The sequence below is a fragment of the Lissotriton vulgaris genome, chromosome 1_1 (genome assembly GCF_964263255.1).
Source record: "Lissotriton vulgaris chromosome 1_1, aLisVul1.2, whole genome shotgun sequence".
Taxonomy (NCBI): Eukaryota; Metazoa; Chordata; class Amphibia; order Caudata; family Salamandridae; genus Lissotriton; species Lissotriton vulgaris.
Window position 1 is genome coordinate 1,594,988,022 of NC_141685.1, and position 18,859 is coordinate 1,595,006,880.

The 18,859-nt window shown below is 43.7% G+C and overlaps 1 long non-coding RNA gene across 1 annotated transcript in view; it reads left to right on the plus strand.

Moving 5' to 3' along the window:
• Positions 1-18,859, plus strand: part of LOC147750857 (uncharacterized) — a 163,892-nt gene that overhangs the window by 80,950 nt on the left and 64,083 nt on the right. The window contains exon 3 of the long non-coding RNA XR_015299881.1: positions 12,721-12,855. This is a non-coding gene — a long non-coding RNA (uncharacterized LOC147750857). The remainder of the gene's footprint in view (positions 1-12,720; positions 12,856-18,859) is intronic.

The window sequence follows — 18,859 nt, forward strand, 5'->3', positions numbered from 1 at the left end:
AACGCTTCGGTTTTCAGATTTTTACCATTCCAATATGGCGCTGAATAGCGAGTTGTGTAGTGGTTTTTGGTTCACAGTCCGTTTTCTATGTCGATGATCGGCTTCGTGTATAGGTTCGTGAGAGGCAAGTTACTCACAATCCACTGTTCCCACAGCGTAGCGGTTGAAAACGAGAGAGAGTTGGTTTCTGTACATCAGGATTGAAAAGCAAGGTGAGCTTTTAGCGTGAGGCAGTGTGGTCGAAAGTTTATTGCAGGGTGACTTATCCCGGTTTATAGCTGATGGTTTCCTTGTCATTTTTAGGAGAAGAGCGATTACTGGGTGCGTGAGACAGTTGTTTGAACACTGGGTTTATTGTGTTCAAGGTAAGAAAGATTTTAGGTTTTCTTCTTTTTGGGTTTGCAATACTTCATAATAGAGGTTAGAGAGATTATTTTGCGTTTGTGTCTCGTTTTTCTAACAGAAGGAAAAAGCTTTGGTGGAGCGTTACTTCTGTAAGTTTACTTCAGCGTTCTTAATTTTCACACACACAGAGGTGTTGGTGAAGGCTTTCCTCCTGCAGTATCGTTACCATTTTTAACATACAACATGGTTGCTTCATTGTATTGAGTTTAATGCTTCAGAAGAGATTTAGTTATTGAATGCTGTGTTTCATTCCACAGGCCCCCGGCGAAGAGCTCCATTGAGCTCGAAATGCATTGGGCACACACAGAAAGAGTTGCCAAAGTTTAAAGAAATTGACATCAATTTTTTTGAAATGTGATGATGTAAACATTTGTGCTGATAAATAACAAAATGTGTTATTAACTTATGTAAATTGTTTAGAGAAAAGATTTGCTCACAAATGTACAAATACAATTATTTTTTGGAAAACAAATTTGAGATTGTTCAAGAGTTTATATTTTCAGCGGTTTCCGCTAAACAGCAACAGTGCGCTAAGGTTAAGTGTTGCATACACTTAAGATAAGGTGGATTACACGTTGCCACCGGGCTATTTTCCCGCGATGGGCTGCGATGCTGAAAGTTGCTTTACGCTACTCATGCGGTAGTTATCACACGTTCTTGTGACTATACCCCCTAGGGTCTTGAAATCAGTACCTTGTGGGTGGTAAAGTTACCAGAAGGGAATAAATACAGGCGGGCAAAATCTGTAAAGCTATTCTTATAGAAGAAAAGTCATGGAAGACATGATTGTCTGAGGTCACAATAAAAGGTGTTGAGTTTCTTCTAGCACAGTCAAGGTACCATAAGGCACTTGTCACCAACCTGGAACTTGGACAGAAATTAAGAGATTGATGTATGAGGAGAAAAAATTATTATCCTTTATTTCAAAAGGTAAAATGTCCGCCACTATGGAGCAGGCTTGAGCACTAGTACAAACCACAGGAGAAGGCATTATTCCGCAAAGTAAATAATTATAATATTGCCACATCTGGCCTCTGTCCAAGCCTTTCGCCCAACTCCTCTGTGGGTGGTCTACCCCACCATGCACGGCCTGGCCTCACCAAGCCCTGAGCCCAGCACCCCTCCCTCCCCTTTTTCTTGGCTCCCAATTGACAGATTAGCCCTGAAATTTACCAGGAAGAATATGAGGTGGATAAGAATGTTTTGTGAAGATTCGGCAAATCACGCCAATGTTGGTAGTAAACCGAAAAATCCATCTCCTTTGGAGACCTGGTCCTAACTATAACTTTCCAGTGCTCACCGCCACAGGATAATACGTTCATGTGTGCATGCTGGTGACACATCAGGTATACTTCTCTAGAATATTCTGCCAAGTTTTTACCGGAAGCTAATTTAGAATTATGAAAGAAATTACATGAGATCAAGCAATCTAGTTGATATTTATTATATGCAGAATTCCAAGACATTAACAAATGTGTATACACCTGTCTGATAGTTCCTTTAAATTCATTAGATGGCTAACAGCCATTTCCCATAAAGGAGCCATCTGTAATTATTTCCATTGTTTTTAATGTATTCCCTTGTTATGCAAAATATTCACTATATTTCGCTGGCTCTGTACCTAAGCTGTCAGATTTAATACAGTCTAGAGAGCATGTAAACTGAAATTTTGCCATGTAAGAGAGCCATGTAATACTGTAGAGAACATCGAGCTACCCATTCTTTTACACGTATCGGTACATTGACAGTGGCTAATGAATTCACCTGCTCCGATTTCCCCATCATACAAGCATACACTAGGTTATTTATCCTTTACATTCCAATTCAGTGGCATACCCAATAGTTTGGATTCAATCAATCTCTCTAATAAATACCAGCTCGCCAGAGAAGACATTAACTTTTGTAAATATGCACCCGAGATTTGTAACACAAAGAGCAAAGCTACTTGTGCAATAATATTTATATTGCTCACACTGAATTGTGGTACATAAGTAAAATGTTTTCAAAGTTAGATCTACTAAATGGACACCTGTCTAGAGGGCTTGCCTACGTGATTCATCTGTAAAAAAAAGACTAGGAGTTATTTACAATTGAAGAGTAGGGCATATCCTCTTTATTCCATATATGTTTTTCTAGTTGGTTGCTAATGGAAATCTGAAAGGCTGTTATCTTATTTAATGGTCAGTAACAGCAGTCTGGCTACAATTATTCCAGATCTTGAAATAGCAATGCTTCAGACTTTCATTACATTTCTTCTGACGCAGTACCGAGACTGCGCTGCTGGAAGTGTCCGAGATAATTAGGGAATCAGTGGATAGAGGCGAGGAGGCCATGCTGGTCCTCCTCGACCTATCCGCTGCATTTGACACTGTATCCCATGACATACTTACAGCCCGATTACAACAGTTGGGGATTGATGGCACAGTTCTTGCATGGATCAAATCCTTTCTGTCCAGTCGGACCCAAAGGGTACTGCTGCACCCTTATCAATCTGAGGACAAACCCCTTTCATGCGGTGTGCCTCAGGGCTCCGCTTTGAGCCCTCTATTGTTTAATGTATATCTGGCCCTGCTTGCCAGGGTAGTTGAGTCTTGGGGAGTCAGGGTGGTCTCTTATGCTGATGATACCCAGCTTGTTTTTTCATTCAGAGACCATTCTGACTCCCTCTTTTCCAACTTCCGAAACTGCCTTGGCAACATTTGCGCATGGATGGCTGCCAATCATCTTGCCCTCAACACGGATAAAACTAAGGTTCTCTTTTTCAGCCAGAAATCGACTCCCCCTGCAACCTTATGGTGGCCCACCGTCCTCAATCCTCCACCCATACCAGTGCAGTCTGCCCGCAACCTTGGCTTCGTATTTGACAACACCGTGTCCGGGAAAACCCAGGTCAATAAAGTTACGGCGGCCTGTTTTAATAAGCTGCGCATGATCAGGAAGATCTTTCCCTACCTTCCCCAGACCTCCCGCAAAACGGAGGTCCAGGCACTTATTACGGCACACCTTGACTATGCCAATAGCCTATATGCCGGCGCCCCCCAATATCTTATTGACCGACTACAAATCATCCAGAACGCGGCAGCAAGGCTTATTGAAAATATCCCCTCCCGTAACTCGGTCAGAGCGTACCGAGATGAGCTACATTGGCTTCCCATAACCCGTCGCATTGACTTAAAAGTTTTGATCCTTGCCTTCCGGGCAATTAATGGCACTGGCCCGGGCTACCTGAGCAAAAGGCTCTAGATATCATCTTCAATAAGACACCTGAGATCTAACAGCCTTTGCCTGCTGAACGTCCCCAGATTCAGGCTCACTCGAAGTGGCGGCAGAACTTTCACCGTTATAGCCGCCAAGCTCTGGAATAGCCTACCTTTAGACATTAGGTTTATCGAATCTGAGCAAGTCTTCCGACGCAAACTGAAAACCTGGCTGTTTACTAAACACTAATTAACGAGACCCCCTGCAGTCCATGGTTTTTCCTTTCAGATGGACATGAACTAGGCAACCCTCTCTGTGATAAACCTGTAGTCTTAGTGCCGGGACACCCCCGCTGGAGGTAGCCGCGCGCTCTATAAGCTTCGTAAATAAATAAATAATTCTTGTATCACTAACAGCTAATCTCACTAGAATATGGTTATTCATATTGAATTGCAACTTTTTTTACCAATCTGTACCATAACGTTATCTTTAGGGCATTGATCTTGAAAAGAGTGTGTTAGGTTTTTTTTTTAGGCAGGGGGGAGTGAGGGGGGAAGGGGTGGGTATGACCCTAAAGCTGTAGCACTCTCCTCCAATATTTCCACCCATAGTTTTTCTTTTTAAAGGGTGCACTCACCAATAGTAAATGTATTTGCATTAATAAAACGATACTGTCCTGAACACAATGGTACAACAAACAAAATAAATATTCAAATGGATTTGTTCTTTATTGCCCTCATTAAAATTATTTTGTATGACAATTATACCACAATCCATTAATTTTTTTCAAAAGATGGGATTATCACCTATCTACAGTTTGGGTAAAAGTATGTGAATCATCACACTAAGGTGTAGATAACATATTTTATAGAGCTATTCTAATGTGACTGATTTCTGCTGACATTGTTCTTCTGACAAAGAGATCATTTGTAACAATTAAGGTCCAATAGTATGTGCCCTATTCATAAATCCAAAGTCAAGCCTTAAAACACTATCTGCACCATAGCAAATTTCATCGTGAGCCCCTAAAACAAAATTGAATGGACTAATTTATTGTTCAGACCCCACTATTCTTCTAGATGTCAAATATGAATTGTTTTTTAGTCTGTCCAAGCCTGGGCATATGTTTGATATTTCTTCTGTATCTTGCCGGCAGAAACAGTTACAACTGACTTTCTCTACCAGCCAAAGATGTCGGCATTTGACAGTGACATATTTTCTTTACTCTTCATTAACCCCCCATTGCCATTCCCGTGCTCTCCTCCCGATTCCCTCTCCTGCCTCTTTGCCCTCTTACTTTCCTCCAATCCCCCCCTCTATATTAATCGCCAGTTGTGTTACTTGAAAGGGTCCAGAGTCTGCAACCAATTACTTGGTTCTGTGTAAAGATCTCTGAACCCAATATTGAATCCCTGTTGAGCAATCCGCTGTAGCTAGATTGATTGCTAAGGTTTTCTTAAGATACCTGACACATCGCACCTTTCATGGATGTAACCTTGAAAGAATGTTTTTTTTTTCTGATTCTGCTAATTTTTCTTGGCGATCTTGTGCTGCTGTGCTCTTAAAAGATGTGTGCTTACTACCACAAAAGCAGATATTTTGAAAAAAATCATTCATTTTGCTAACGTTGCTTATATTCACACAAATAAGTAATTTTAATGTATATTCATCTCTCAACTATCAATTTGGGTGCATGCAATCTATTCTGTTTATTTTATCTGTAGCCCTCCACTGGATGCTTCAGAATTCTATTATCTTGTCCTCCACTACTGGCAATGCATATATCTCTAAATGACATCAATCTTCACATTTTAAATGCTTGGACTGGTCGGGAAGATGTATTGATTATTTTCGTTCAGCAAAGTGACAAATAGCATTTTCAAGACCATAATAGAGATTGATTGCAATTTTAAGGAATAGAAAGGGAGCTGATGTTACCGAGGAAACCTTGGGGCAGGAGCGATTTGAAAAAAAAAATGAAATAATAAGGAAATAAATTAATTCCTCTCTTTGATATGAAGTCAGAGATGAGTTTTGCGGTCATAATGGCAAGAAGGGAGCTCATTATGCGTTACTTTAATGTACATCATCCGCATGTGGTCGTCAACATGAGGTACCAATCAGCCTCAACCTACTTTGAAAAGATGAAATAGAATATCAACTTAAATATTCCACATTTATTTTGATATTACACGTTTATTGTATTCACTACAAGCATGCAAGAGTTAGAATTAGATTAAAACAATACGAGATATATTATGAGCTATGTTCTTGGTGCAAAGAGAATATTTAATTTCAAATTATTTACAGAAAGTTTTTTTTATTTTTATGGCTACCATCATCGCACATAAAAAGGAAAACTAACCAATATATCATGCTTTAGTTGTGTTTTTTTGTGTGACAGCAGATTTTGAGGTGCTGCTGCATCTTTTTTTTTAAAAAAAGGGGTTTTGTCACTGGTAAAATCTTAAATACCGGTTACGACAACATTGTTAGAACTATTGATTTTTGTGGTTTTACGTTTAATTATAAATAATGCTTCCCACTATGATGAAAGTGTGCCTTTAACAAACAATCATTACAGCACAGAATTAACTATCTCAAGATCATGTTCCGTTTAGGCTGATATGCCATGTATATGTAATGCTCCATGTAAATATAATTTTCAATAAAAAAATTACAGAAATTAAGTGCGAGCAGCAGAGTGTTGGCTATAAATAACAATAGAATCTGGGCTGGACAAACAGGGTCCTGAACATTTACGAATGAGAGAATACATTTCAGCATATAGCTTGATAAGTACTTGCAGCTTTACTTGGCAACTACATTTGGTAATAAGTTATGATGGGTGAGTAGGCACGGGTGTGAAAATCTGCTCTGCTCGCGGAGTTTGCAGAGTCTTTTTCACTCCACGCACTGGGTAGCATGCAGAGTTCTGAAAAACTCTGCTCCGTGCAGAGGATCAGATGTTGAGCGAGGAAAATCTTACTCCAGACCACATCCCTGTGAGATTCCTTAATGTGGGCGGTCACGGATGGCTGCTACTGCTTGCGTTGAGAAACATTTCGTTCGCGTTGAGGAAGCTGCCGCTTGAGTAGAACATCCACTCGCGCAGCAGAAAGCAGCAGCACTTTCTTGCACTGCACATGGTGCCGTTTGCAGTGATTTGCTGCCGGGACACAAACAACCACGCACTAATAATCTGCATGAACGGCACGACCTAATGCACTCTGCTGCATGTGGAACTCTGCATTCTGCAGCAGAGTTTTTGGGTCACTTCGCTGAGTTCCGCAGTTGAACTCCCCGCACTTTGCCCAGGTATATGTGTGAGCTTCTTCAATCAATCAATCAATCAATGACATTTATAGAGCGCACTACTTACCCGTTGGGTCTCAAGGCACTTAGGGGGGGGGGGTGCCGTTACTGCTCGAACAGCCAGGTCTTGAGCTTCTTCCTGAAGGAGAGGTGGTCTTGGGTCAGGCGCAGGTCGGCTGGGAGGGAGTTCCAGGTCTTGGCGGCCAGGTAGGAGAAGGACCTTCCTCCTGTTGTCGCTCTACGGATGCGTGGGACGGTGGCGAGAGCGCGGCTGGCTCAGCGGAGGTGACGTTTGGGAGCGTTCTTCAATAAATAAATACATATGCACTGCTCAAGCACCTCAGGGCGAAACCACAAAACGTTTTGTAAGTTGTACAGTTGAATTGCCATTAGTCGATAATAGAGTCACGCTGCTTGAAAAAACAGGTTGCTTCTAGAATGCTTTGAAAGGTAAGGAGTGCCTTCAAGGGAATTTGTTTTTAAGAGAACTTTTGGGGCTAATTTAGCAAGCTTTGTAAGGACAATTCAATGGTCCTCTGGTGGAATCAATCCCAAAGAGAACTTACAACCAACGTACACACTGTAGTACAACATAAAACAAACAAAGAGAACGCTGCAAGGGTGTATAGAAAAATATTGAATTTATCGTTCAGTTAAAAGGTAATCAATTTGAAATACAAATATATATCGGCAGGCCTACAGGTGCATTAATCATACACAAATATATGGCTCTGTAGGTCCTTTCCTGATTCTAAATTTGATGAATAGAGAAGGAGAAGGCGCTGGTCGACGTTTCGGTCTCCTAAGTGTTAATCTCTGAGACCATCTTCAGGACTGTTAGAAGTTATATTTGTAAAAACCTGGTGTAGACTGAAACAAAAATATTTACAGTTACACTTCTATACAAATTTAAGAACAAATTCGTCTATAACACCCATATCTAAATTAAACTACAAACATACATGAATTACAAAAGAAAATAAAATTAATCATAAACATATACAATATACAGACAACATAAAACATACTGTCATTGCATCATTTCTGATAACAGACCAACATCATTAGAGTCTCTCAAAAGTTGTAATCGTCATAAAAACGAACCACCATCATTGCAGTATTATAACTAAATCATAAATGAATGAAATTCTTGTCACCAGTCATATTTTTATACTTAATATCACATTACTCCAAGTTTATTAAAAGGAAACAGAAGCATATATTGAACTGAATATAGTTAATCACACAATCTTGACACATTGTGCCATATACACAAACTGTAACAGATAATTGGTCAATCTTACTTAAGAGATATTTCAGAAATGGGATATTGGACAAAAGTGCCATGATCAAAAGGCGTCAATAGACAGAGGCAAATGCCCCGTCTCATTCATGTACATCTACCCTAAAATGATACTATTTCTAATATGCACAAAGCTGATGTATCACTTTTGCTAGAACCATACATTTTTGGTGGATGCTACAGAAACAGGAACTTAATCTGGAATTAGGTTTGTTGTCTTCATGCACTAAGTTATAAATGCCATATAGTTATTAAGAGATACCTACTGGTTAAAAACAGGTAACGCAATTTGAGAATGGCTCAGAGGGTCACTCTGCGAACGGAAGACTTGCCTTGCGAGGATGTAATAACCTAAAGAGGTACAGCAGAGACTGTGTTAAATGATACAGCTCTGTCATAATCCAGTCTGTGGTAGCTGAAGTTTGGAATTTATGAAATTACCTTAATTTGTAATACAGCTCGCCCACATGGAAAAATAAAGAAATATATTGAAGCGAAGCTGTCTGAAAGATAATGAATAAAGGACGATATTGTAGAGGGAGGTCATAACTAAGGCTATTGTACCGTCACAAACATAATGTTAAAGAAGTAATGCCTTAAGTTAACTGAATTACCTTATCTTACAATGCAGCTCGCCCACATAGGGAATAAGGAGGTGTATATGGTGCAGATCAATCTGAAAGAATGAAAGACGATATTGTAGAGATAAATCACATCTAATGGTCTTATATCATCAACAGCATGAGGCTTAGAGGATAATACCTTCAAATTGACTCTGGCTGCGATATATATTACCACAACGGCGAGTTAATCTTCTTTATCACAACTAAGCAAGACCGTGTCTTCAAATGGGGCGGCGGTTTAATGGCCTGCAAAATTATGTGAAACATTGTATCAGCACCTCAAGGGCAGAATGCGGACTATTCTGAAAGATATTATTTCCTAAAAAGTGTATATACCTTATTTCAATCTTCACGTTGCAGACCCATTAAAGTTGAAATCCACAAATTAATTGTGTTCTTCAAATAAATAGGGGGAGCAAGTCTTCCGTTTGCAGAGTTACCCTCTGCGCCATTCTCAAATCGTGTTACCTGTTTTTAACCAGTAGATATCTCTTAATAACTATATGGCCTTTATAACTTAGTGCATGAAGACAACAAACCTAATTCCAGATTAAGTTCCTGTTTCTGTAGCGTCCACCAAAAAAATGATGGTTCTAGCGAAAGTGATACATCAGCTTTGCGCATATCAGAAATAGTATCATTTTAGGGTAGATGTACATGAATGAGACGGGGCATTTGCCTCTGTCTATTGACGCCTTTTGATCATGGCACTTTTGTCCAATAGCCCATTTCTGAAATATCTCTTAAGTAAGATTGACCAATTATGTGTTACAGTTTGTGTATATGGCACAATGTGTCAAGATTGAGTGATTAACTATATTCAGTTCAATATATGCTTCTGTTTCCTTTTAATAAACTTGGAGTAATGTGATATTAAGTATAAAAATATGACTGGTGACAAGAATTTCATTCATTTATAATTTAGTTGTAATACTGCAATGAGGATGGTTCGTTTTTATGATCATTACAACTTTTGAGAGACTCTAATGATGTTGGTCTGTTATCAGAAATGATGCAATGACAGTATGTTTTATGTTGTCTGTATATTGTATATGTTTGATTCATTTTCTTTTCTTTTGTAATTCAGGTATGTTTGTAGTTTAATTTAGATATGGGTGTTATAGACAAATTTGTTCTTAAATTTCTATAGAAGTGTAACTAAATATTTTTGTTTCAGTCTACACCAGGTTTTTACAAATATAACTTCTAACAATCCTGAAGATGGTCTCACAGATTAACACTTAGGAGACCGAAACGTCGACCAGCGCCTTCTCCTTCTCTATTCATCAAATTGAGAATCAGGAAAGGTTTCATCTGGACCTACAGAGTCATATATTTGTGTATCATTAACACCTTGGCTGCTAGAGGTTTTCCCCCGCGGCGCTGCATTTCCTGATTTCCCATTGTTCATGACAAGCTCAGCTCGTCATGAGCACACGACCAGTGTACTGCATGACGAGCTGAGCTCGTCATGAGCAGCGAAGGCATTAATGTACCTGTAGGCCTGCTGATATATATTTGTATTTCAAATTGATTACCTTTTAACTGAACGATAAATTCAATATTTTTCTATACACCCTTGCAGCGTTCTCTTTGTTTGTTTTATGTTGTACTACAGTGTGTACGTTGGTTGTAAGTTCTCTTTGGGATTGATTCCACCAGAGGACCATTGAATTGTCCTCACAAAGCTTGCTAAATTAGCCCCCAAAGTTATCTCTTGAAAACAAATTCCCTTGAAGGCACTCCTTACCTTTCAATATATTTACCCAAGCCCTCAAGGGTATTTTGGGTTGCTGACTGATACAAATCTCCTTCTAGAATGCAACCTCTTGGCGAATTTATGAAGACATTGGGAACGAATGAGAATAAATGGGACTCATTCATACGTGTGGACTACAGCACGTGTAAGCGACGCCTAGACACGTGTGTACTTTACAAGGCTGAGACTTTTGAAAGGACTAGAATAGCATTTATTCAGCACAATCCGCTACCTGAAGGGTACCCCAGCGCTATCCTCACAATTAATTGAAAAGCCGCATTTTAAAACTTTCCTGAATCTTGTATGATTATCTTCTACCCACAGACTATTGGAAAGAGAGTTCCATAACTTGCTGCTAAATTGGAAAAGTGTCTGCCTCCTTGTCTAGAATATTGTATTCCTCAATCTGCAGCCAAGCTGTCCCCAGCTAACTGTACTGAGTGCCTTGGATAGCAACGTGCCTCAGAAACTAAAATCCTAACTTTTTGTCATGGATAACTCTTTGACACAAAGAGTCTTGACTCAAGTTCACTTCTGAACTGGAAGCCCATATTGAGTCTTAAGATATCTTGATGTGCTTCACCGCTGTGATAAATTTAGCAACATTCTAGCTGCAACATTTTGTGTCTGTAGTAAGCTTTAAAATGCTTCCTTTGGAGGCCCCAATTATGAATAGTAGCAGTATATAGGATAAGATAATAACACAAACCACCAGTCATCTAACCCCTTTCTGAAACAGGGGCATCTCCAGAAGCATTTTAGGTGATAGCGCAGGACGACTTGATGGCATTATTTTGGGTTGAAAATGAAGCCAAGAGATCGACCTGAACATCTAAATTACTGACTGAGTCCTTTGGAGTTGGGTTCTCACCCATGTTTTCAGGCCACCATTCTGGTGACCAAAATCACGGAGGCTGTTCCAAAGAGTAAGACCTCTGTTTTATCATCATTATTATGTTAACTGGCGAGACTTCATCCAGCTTGCCACAGCAGTTTTGAAAACATAATCTAGTTTCTGCTAGATTATTAATAAAAAAACTATTTTTATATGTTGTCTAAGAGGATGTGGCCTAACAGCTACAGTGGTCGACCCTGAAACTGGATAACTGGGTTTGAGCCTCTGTAGGGACGCTCAACATCCTTAGATTCTGAACAAATCACTTAATATCCCTGTGCCTAACAACATGAATGTGCCTGTCTGGAAGGCAACTGTTGCTCATGTATAGCACTCTGATACCTTTGGGACGAATTACCACTATAAAAAACTCCACAAAAAAAAGTATGCAATCAGCGCAAACCCATAGGTATGGACAGGCTCAAGTGCCTTTCTGGTGTGACCTGTTACAGTCCTGTAGCACCTGCAGCATATGGGTATTTCTGGGCCTCAATTAAATGTGGCTAATTCATTTTCATAGTTTCAATAGCAACCGTGGAGACGGTACTTTGTAGATGCATAGTTAATATGCAGAATATATCCCTGTCCCTTCGCCAACGCTACCCTGAATGACTTGAAAATCTATGTGAAAATTTGCCTGGGTCTGCCAAACTGGGATTAATGTCCACCCTATGATAGAACAGTGAGGAGAAGAAAGTGCCTGGGGTGTGGGGGTGGAACTTTAATGCAACAGCAGTTCCTGGATAGATGAGCTACCACACCTACGCTGTCACAAAGCTGCTTGGTACCTAGGGGACTGAGCAAAAGAGGAACACGGCCTCAACAGTGTAGATTCTCTGCAAAAGAGCTGATCACAGAAGGTATTTCATCACATATTACTGTTCCCCGCATGAATATGCCCCTTCACAAAATGACTGTGCGACACCAAGCGGGATCGTCCAAATTGTGAGGTCTTATTGTCATGTGCCTAATTTACTTCTATAGGGAATCCACTACTGAGCTTACTTACCAACCTAGCAAATTGCTTTCATGCAAAGTTACACTACGACTGTTTTGATGCACAGATCACACTTTGGCCTGGGTAAACCTTTGTAAAATAAGACTCAAAGCTACACACTAAAATGCCTCTATGTTGCAGTCACGATTTAACACAAGAAGCATGAACATGGACTAAAAATGCAAAGAAGGTATATCAATGAAGTTGTGTTTGTTTGATTTTCAGAAGCCTTTCCTGGAAGGAGGCGTTGTGAAATGGAATCCTTCCTTTGAAAAGTGTATCAGTGACTTTGTCAACATAGTGGAAAATGTGGTTTCTGGTGTGCAGCGAATATCAAGAGTCGAACACCTACTTTTCCAGGTAATTTCTCACTCTGCTTGTTCATAATTAGGAATCAGCGGCTATCCAGAAATATAACCAAGCATACAGTCGCATTTACCCAAACACATTTCTTGGTGGATTGGATATCTCAATACAATTGAAGGATTAAAGTCAGGTTAATAGATAGAAACTTAGTGCAACATTTAGTAGGACAGCATTTAGACAACTTAGAATCTTCATCCATCTAATGTTGAGAATCTTATGAAAGAAAAGGGTAGGGAGGGTCATTATAAGGCCCATGACCAAAGAGGTGTAACAAGGAATCCTTTCCAAGAGACATGGCCTATGTAAGAGTGTGGCTTGAAACATGTAAATTAAAATCCTGTGCTTCACAGAGCGTACCACAGAGCGTGGAGAAGTGTGGCTCAGTGGTTAGAGGCGGCAGACCCGGAAGCTGAGATCGGCCGTGGACCAGGGTTCGATTCCCCGCCTCGGCGGGTCTCGGGCTCAAAATTCCACGGAGTCGACAATTCTCGCTCCGGTGCCTACTCGACTCACGGGGTCACACTCTGCGACTCTGGGCAACAGCTTGCTTAATCTCCACTACGGCCCCTCGCGGCGGGATGCCTGGCTTTCACCTTGTGGATACCCGGCCGGGGTATCTCACAGGGGAATACCAGGACGGGTTCCCTAAGCAAGCGCCTTGAGACCCCTGGGTTAAAGTGTTGCGCTATATAAATCGAAACACATTTACATTTACATTTACCACCTGACCTGTATTTGGGTTCCTTTCTGAGTTTTTTCATATTGCATCCAGACATGTCACACAACAACACCAAAAAGTATTGATTAGCTTTGCCAGCTCTTATTTGCACTATCAGATAAATGAATAACGGATGCTGTTGTGAATTATTAGAACTAAAAATATGAAAATATGAAATCTGTTGAGGGGGTGCTGACCTTCGAAGGGGCTCGGACACTTCTTTTCTCCCCTTCATGCTATTTCTTCTGCAGTCTCACTCTTAAACACAAACTCTTTTCTCCCCACATCTTTTTGAAATCCACCATGTCATATTTCACACTAACCCACAATTGTCATTGATACATATGTGAGTACCACTCTGTGCTCTGCAGAGTGGCCACAATGTGGATGTGCATGTAGTCTGCATACCTTTATGATCTACAAACAGGCACTGAGAACAACTCACACTGTCTTCTTCCTCGATTTCAGAACACTCAACTGTGCTCCATCAACACCCACTCATTACCTGAACTCACTTAGGCACCTGGAGGCGACTCAGTTGAAATTATGCACTATAATATAATAGTCATATGTTGCATGAAAACAACTCCAAAAGCACGTGCAGGAAAAATCGCTGAAACTCAAGGAATGCAAGATAAAGTAAAACGTGAAATGTAAACGGGCCTTGCATCATTCACATGAAATACCTCACGTGTTTTACAGTCGTTGTTGGGAAATCAATCAGTCTTTTTGCCAATAAAGGTAAGGACATTGATGTAGAACCCGAAAGGGACTCGTTTCAAGTCTTTTTTTTAAAACAAGAAGACCCTCTTGGGGCCGCCCCACTTACAGCTCGCTTAAGTCTGATTCAAACATGAGTTTGGGCATCTACTTTCCTAGGATGTCTGCAAAAACAACATTTCAAAAATGTAACATTCACAATGGCATTTTAGGTTACTAAGTTGGAAATATGTTACATTGAAAGTATTGGTACTTCGGGCATTTACAAGTTGGTAGATAAGGGTGGCATTGTCTAATTTCTTGCTGTGGAGCGTGGAGAGGTGTCACAGCAATTTTTTGCAAGCTCCAAGAATCCATTAGCTTGTCTGTATTGGTTACCAATTGCCACACACATGTAATTATGTCAAGGAGGGGGAGAGGATAGTAGCTTTCCAGGTCGGGAATGGGAAAAGAACATAGGACAGAGGTTTTTTCTACAGGGAAGTATAATTTCCCTGTGGAGAGAAAAGAACATTGCATACACTTTCCACATTTCCGCATTATTGAACAATGCAGAACTTTCTGCCTGGTTGAAATTTCGCATCTGTACAATTTGTGCATTAGAGCAGTCCAGGAAGTACATTTGACGTTTTTCGCAAATCTTTAAAAGTGAGACATTTACGTCAAATATAGAAGTAACCTACAGAAGCAAGTGTTGACTTTAATCTCAAAGTCTGTGCCAATATGGCACATCGGAAGGGTTTATATGACGAATCCGACAAATTCGTTGAGAACTTTTCGTTTTATAGATTTTTTCTTATGTCTAAATTGAACTCAGCAGTCTTTGATATTCAATACACCTCTTGAAAGAGTGAATCTATAAACCGGATTTATTGCAGATTATTTATACATTAGAAAAGCTGATTAAGAAAATAAAAAAAAATGTTTGTTAAAAATAAACAAATACTTTAAATGGAATGCGTCGTCAGGCCCAAACAGACAGTCCTCGTTCACCCAACATCTCGAAACGGTACCTCGGCCCCAAACACCTGACGTTTTATGAAAAATTATTACTGTTAGTGCCACATACGCCCATTCATATTACAAGTCTCCACGTCTGTCAGTCATCTTTAGACCCAGGAGGCTAATGTATTCACACCAACAGACATCACAACAAGCCACTGACAGCTTATGGTTACGGTAACATTGCATTAAAACGATGAGAAAAGTGTTGTGATTGTTAGGTCTTGCCTGAGCCAGCGCATGCGCTGGTCTGGCGAGACATTTAGTAACTGGATTTTAAAAGTGCTACCCAGAGGTTTTTCCAGCCACCAGCTTGCTGTTACGTGCACGGTGACCGCTCAGCTCTCCTCAGGGCTTGGTCGCTCCACCCTCTGCTGCCGCTCCTGCCTGCCTTGCCGCCTCCTGCCTGCAGTTTCCCTCGAGCGCCGCCCGCAGCTCCTGGGATCCCCGCTGCCCGCAGACCCATGGATTTCCCGCCGCTGCCTCCCTGCGGCCCCGCCCCCCTGCGACTCCATTCGCCGCCCCGCTCCTGCCACCCAGCTGCTCCTCCCTCCCGGCTCCTTACTTATGTCGCCCCCTGAGCGACCGCGCAGCGGACGCGCGCAGCGGGAGCACCGATTGAGCGCCGAAGGTGCGCCAAAGGTAAGCCCGTCTGCGCCCGTCCGCGCCTGGATCGAGCCCAGTGCCAAGACCCATGGCCCCCGCCGAAGCAAGACGACCCGACGGACTTACGATTCCGCAACACTCAACGCACTCAACACTGGCCGGAACCCTGCCTGCTACCGAGCCACCCCGAGACGCACCCACTGACCCTTCGCCTGCCAAGCCTGCCGTTTCTCCTGCTACCGGACCTGCACGGCCCCCGCCAAGCCCTGCACCAGCAGCAACCACCTGAAGTGCATCCTGCTCAACACCCGCTTCATCCACAGGCACGCCGTGGAACTCTGGGACCTGCTCGACACGACAGCACCGGACGTCGCCTTCCTCACCGAAACCTGGATGAATGCCTCCTCAGCGCCCGACATCGCCATAGCCATCCCGGACGGATACAAGATCACCCGGAAGGACCGCGTCAACCAGACGGGAGGAAGCATCGCCATCGTACACAAGAACACCATCCGCATCTCAACTAACTCCGACGAAACCTTCACCGCAGCTGAACACCTGCACTTCCAGATATACACTGACTCCAAGACCACCCTCCGCGGCACCCTCATCTACAGACCACCGGGACCACGCATACAATTCAGCAAAGACATCGCAGACATCATCAGCCCGCACGCCCTTTCCTCCGCCAACTACATCCGCCTAGGAGACCTCAACTTTCACCTGGAGAACAACAACGACAGAAACACCACCGCCCTGCTGGACAACCTCGCCAACCTCGGACTCAAGCAACTAGTGAACACCCCTACCCACTACGCCGGCCACACGCTTGACCCAGTCTTCTCATCCAGCAAACACATCTCCTTCAGCCACGCCACCGGACTCCACTGGACCGACCACAGCTGCGTCCACTTCAGCTTCAAAACAACTATGACCCACCACCACCCGCAACAGGTCCCCGGCCGATGCTGGAGCAAGATCACCGCCGAGCAGCTCACCGCCTCCCTCAGCCAGAACACTCCCACCAGCACAACGGACCCCAACGAAGCAGCCAGCAACCTCACCAAGTGGCTGACCGCCTGCGCCGATGACCTTGCACCACTAAAGAACCCTCCCAGCAGACACGGCAGCAAGGAAACCTCCTGGTTCACCGACAAACTCAAGGAATCCAAGAAGAACTGCCGCACCCTCGAGAAAGCCTGGCGGCTCGACCACACCACAGACAACAGAACCGCCCTCAAGCACGCCATCCGCAAAAACACCATCAGCTGATCCGCGCCACCAAGAAGACGGCACTCAAAGAACGACTGGACAACAACACCCACGACAGCAAGGAACTCTTCAGCATCGTCAAAGAGTTCTCCAACCCCAGCGCCGGAAACAACGACATCACTCCCTCGCAAGACCTCTGCAACTCACTCGCCTCGTTCTTCCACCGCAAGATCGCCGACATACACAACAGCTTCGACGCACAGACCACGCACCCTACCACCGAACCAACGCCCACCACCACCACCCTCTGCAACTGGACCCCGATCAGCACCGAAGACACCACCCGCACGATGAACTACATCCACTCCGGATCACCAACCGACCCGTGCCCACACCACGTCTTTAACAAAGCCGACGCCACCATCGCACCCCATCTCCGATACACCATCAACTCCTCCTTCCACAAAGCCACCTTCCCGGAGAGCTGGAAGCACGCCGAGCTGACTGCCCTCCTGAAGAAACCAACGGCGGACCCCACCGACCTCAGGAACTACCGTCCCATCTCGCTCCTTCCTTTTCCGGCCAAAGTCATCGAGAAGACCATCAACAAACAGCTGGCCGCCTTCCTCGAGACGAACGGATCCCTCGACCCCTCGCAGTCCGGGTTTCGGGCCAAGCACAGCACCGAGACCGCCCTGATCGCAGCCACCGACGACATCAGAACCCTGATCTACAACGGGGAAACAGCGGCCCTCATCCTCCTGGACCTCTCCGCGGCATTCGACACCGTCTGCCACCGAACTCAAGTGAAGCGCCTCAGCAACATCGGAATACGAGAAAAAGCGCTGGAATGGATCATCTCGTTCCTCACCGGAAGAACCCAGAGAGTCCGCCTCCCTCCGTTCAGATCCGAGGCCACCAAAGTCATCTGCGGCGTACCACAAGGATCTTCACTCAGCCCAACCCTCTTCAACATCTACATAAGCCCCCTCGCAGCCATCGCACGCCAGCACAACCTCAACATCATCTCCTACGCCAACGACACCCAGCTCATCCTCTCCCTCACCAGCAACCCCACCACCGCCAGAGCAAACCTACACGAAGGGATGAAAAACGTCGCTGACTGGATGAGGAACAGCCGCCTTAAACTGAACTCGGACAAGACGGAAGTCCTCATCCTGGGATCATCACCCTCCGCCTGGGACGACTCCTGGTGGCCCCCGGCCCTGGGCACCGCTCCCAAACCGACGGACCACACACGCAACCTGGGCTTCATCCTGGATTCCTCCCTGTCAATGACCAGATAAGTCAACGCCGTCTCATCCTCGTGCTACAACACCCTGCGCATGCTCCGCAAGACCTTCAGATGGATCCCCACTGAAACCAGGAAGACCGTCACCCAGGCACTCATCACCAGCCGACTGGACTACGGGAACACCCTCTACGCCGGAACCACAGCGAAACTTCAAAAAAGACTCCATCGCATCCAGAACGCCTCCGCCCGACTCATCCTCGACATCCCCCGACACAGCCACATCACCGGACACCTGAGAGACCTGCACTGGCTCCCCGTCAGCAAGAGAATCACGTTCAGACTCCTCACCCACGCACACAAGGCTCTCCACTACCTAGGCCCCAAGTACCTCAGCGACCGCATGACCTTCTACACGCCCACCCGCCAGCTACGATCGACCGACCACGCACTGGCCACCGTACCACGCATCCGCAGAGCCACCGCCG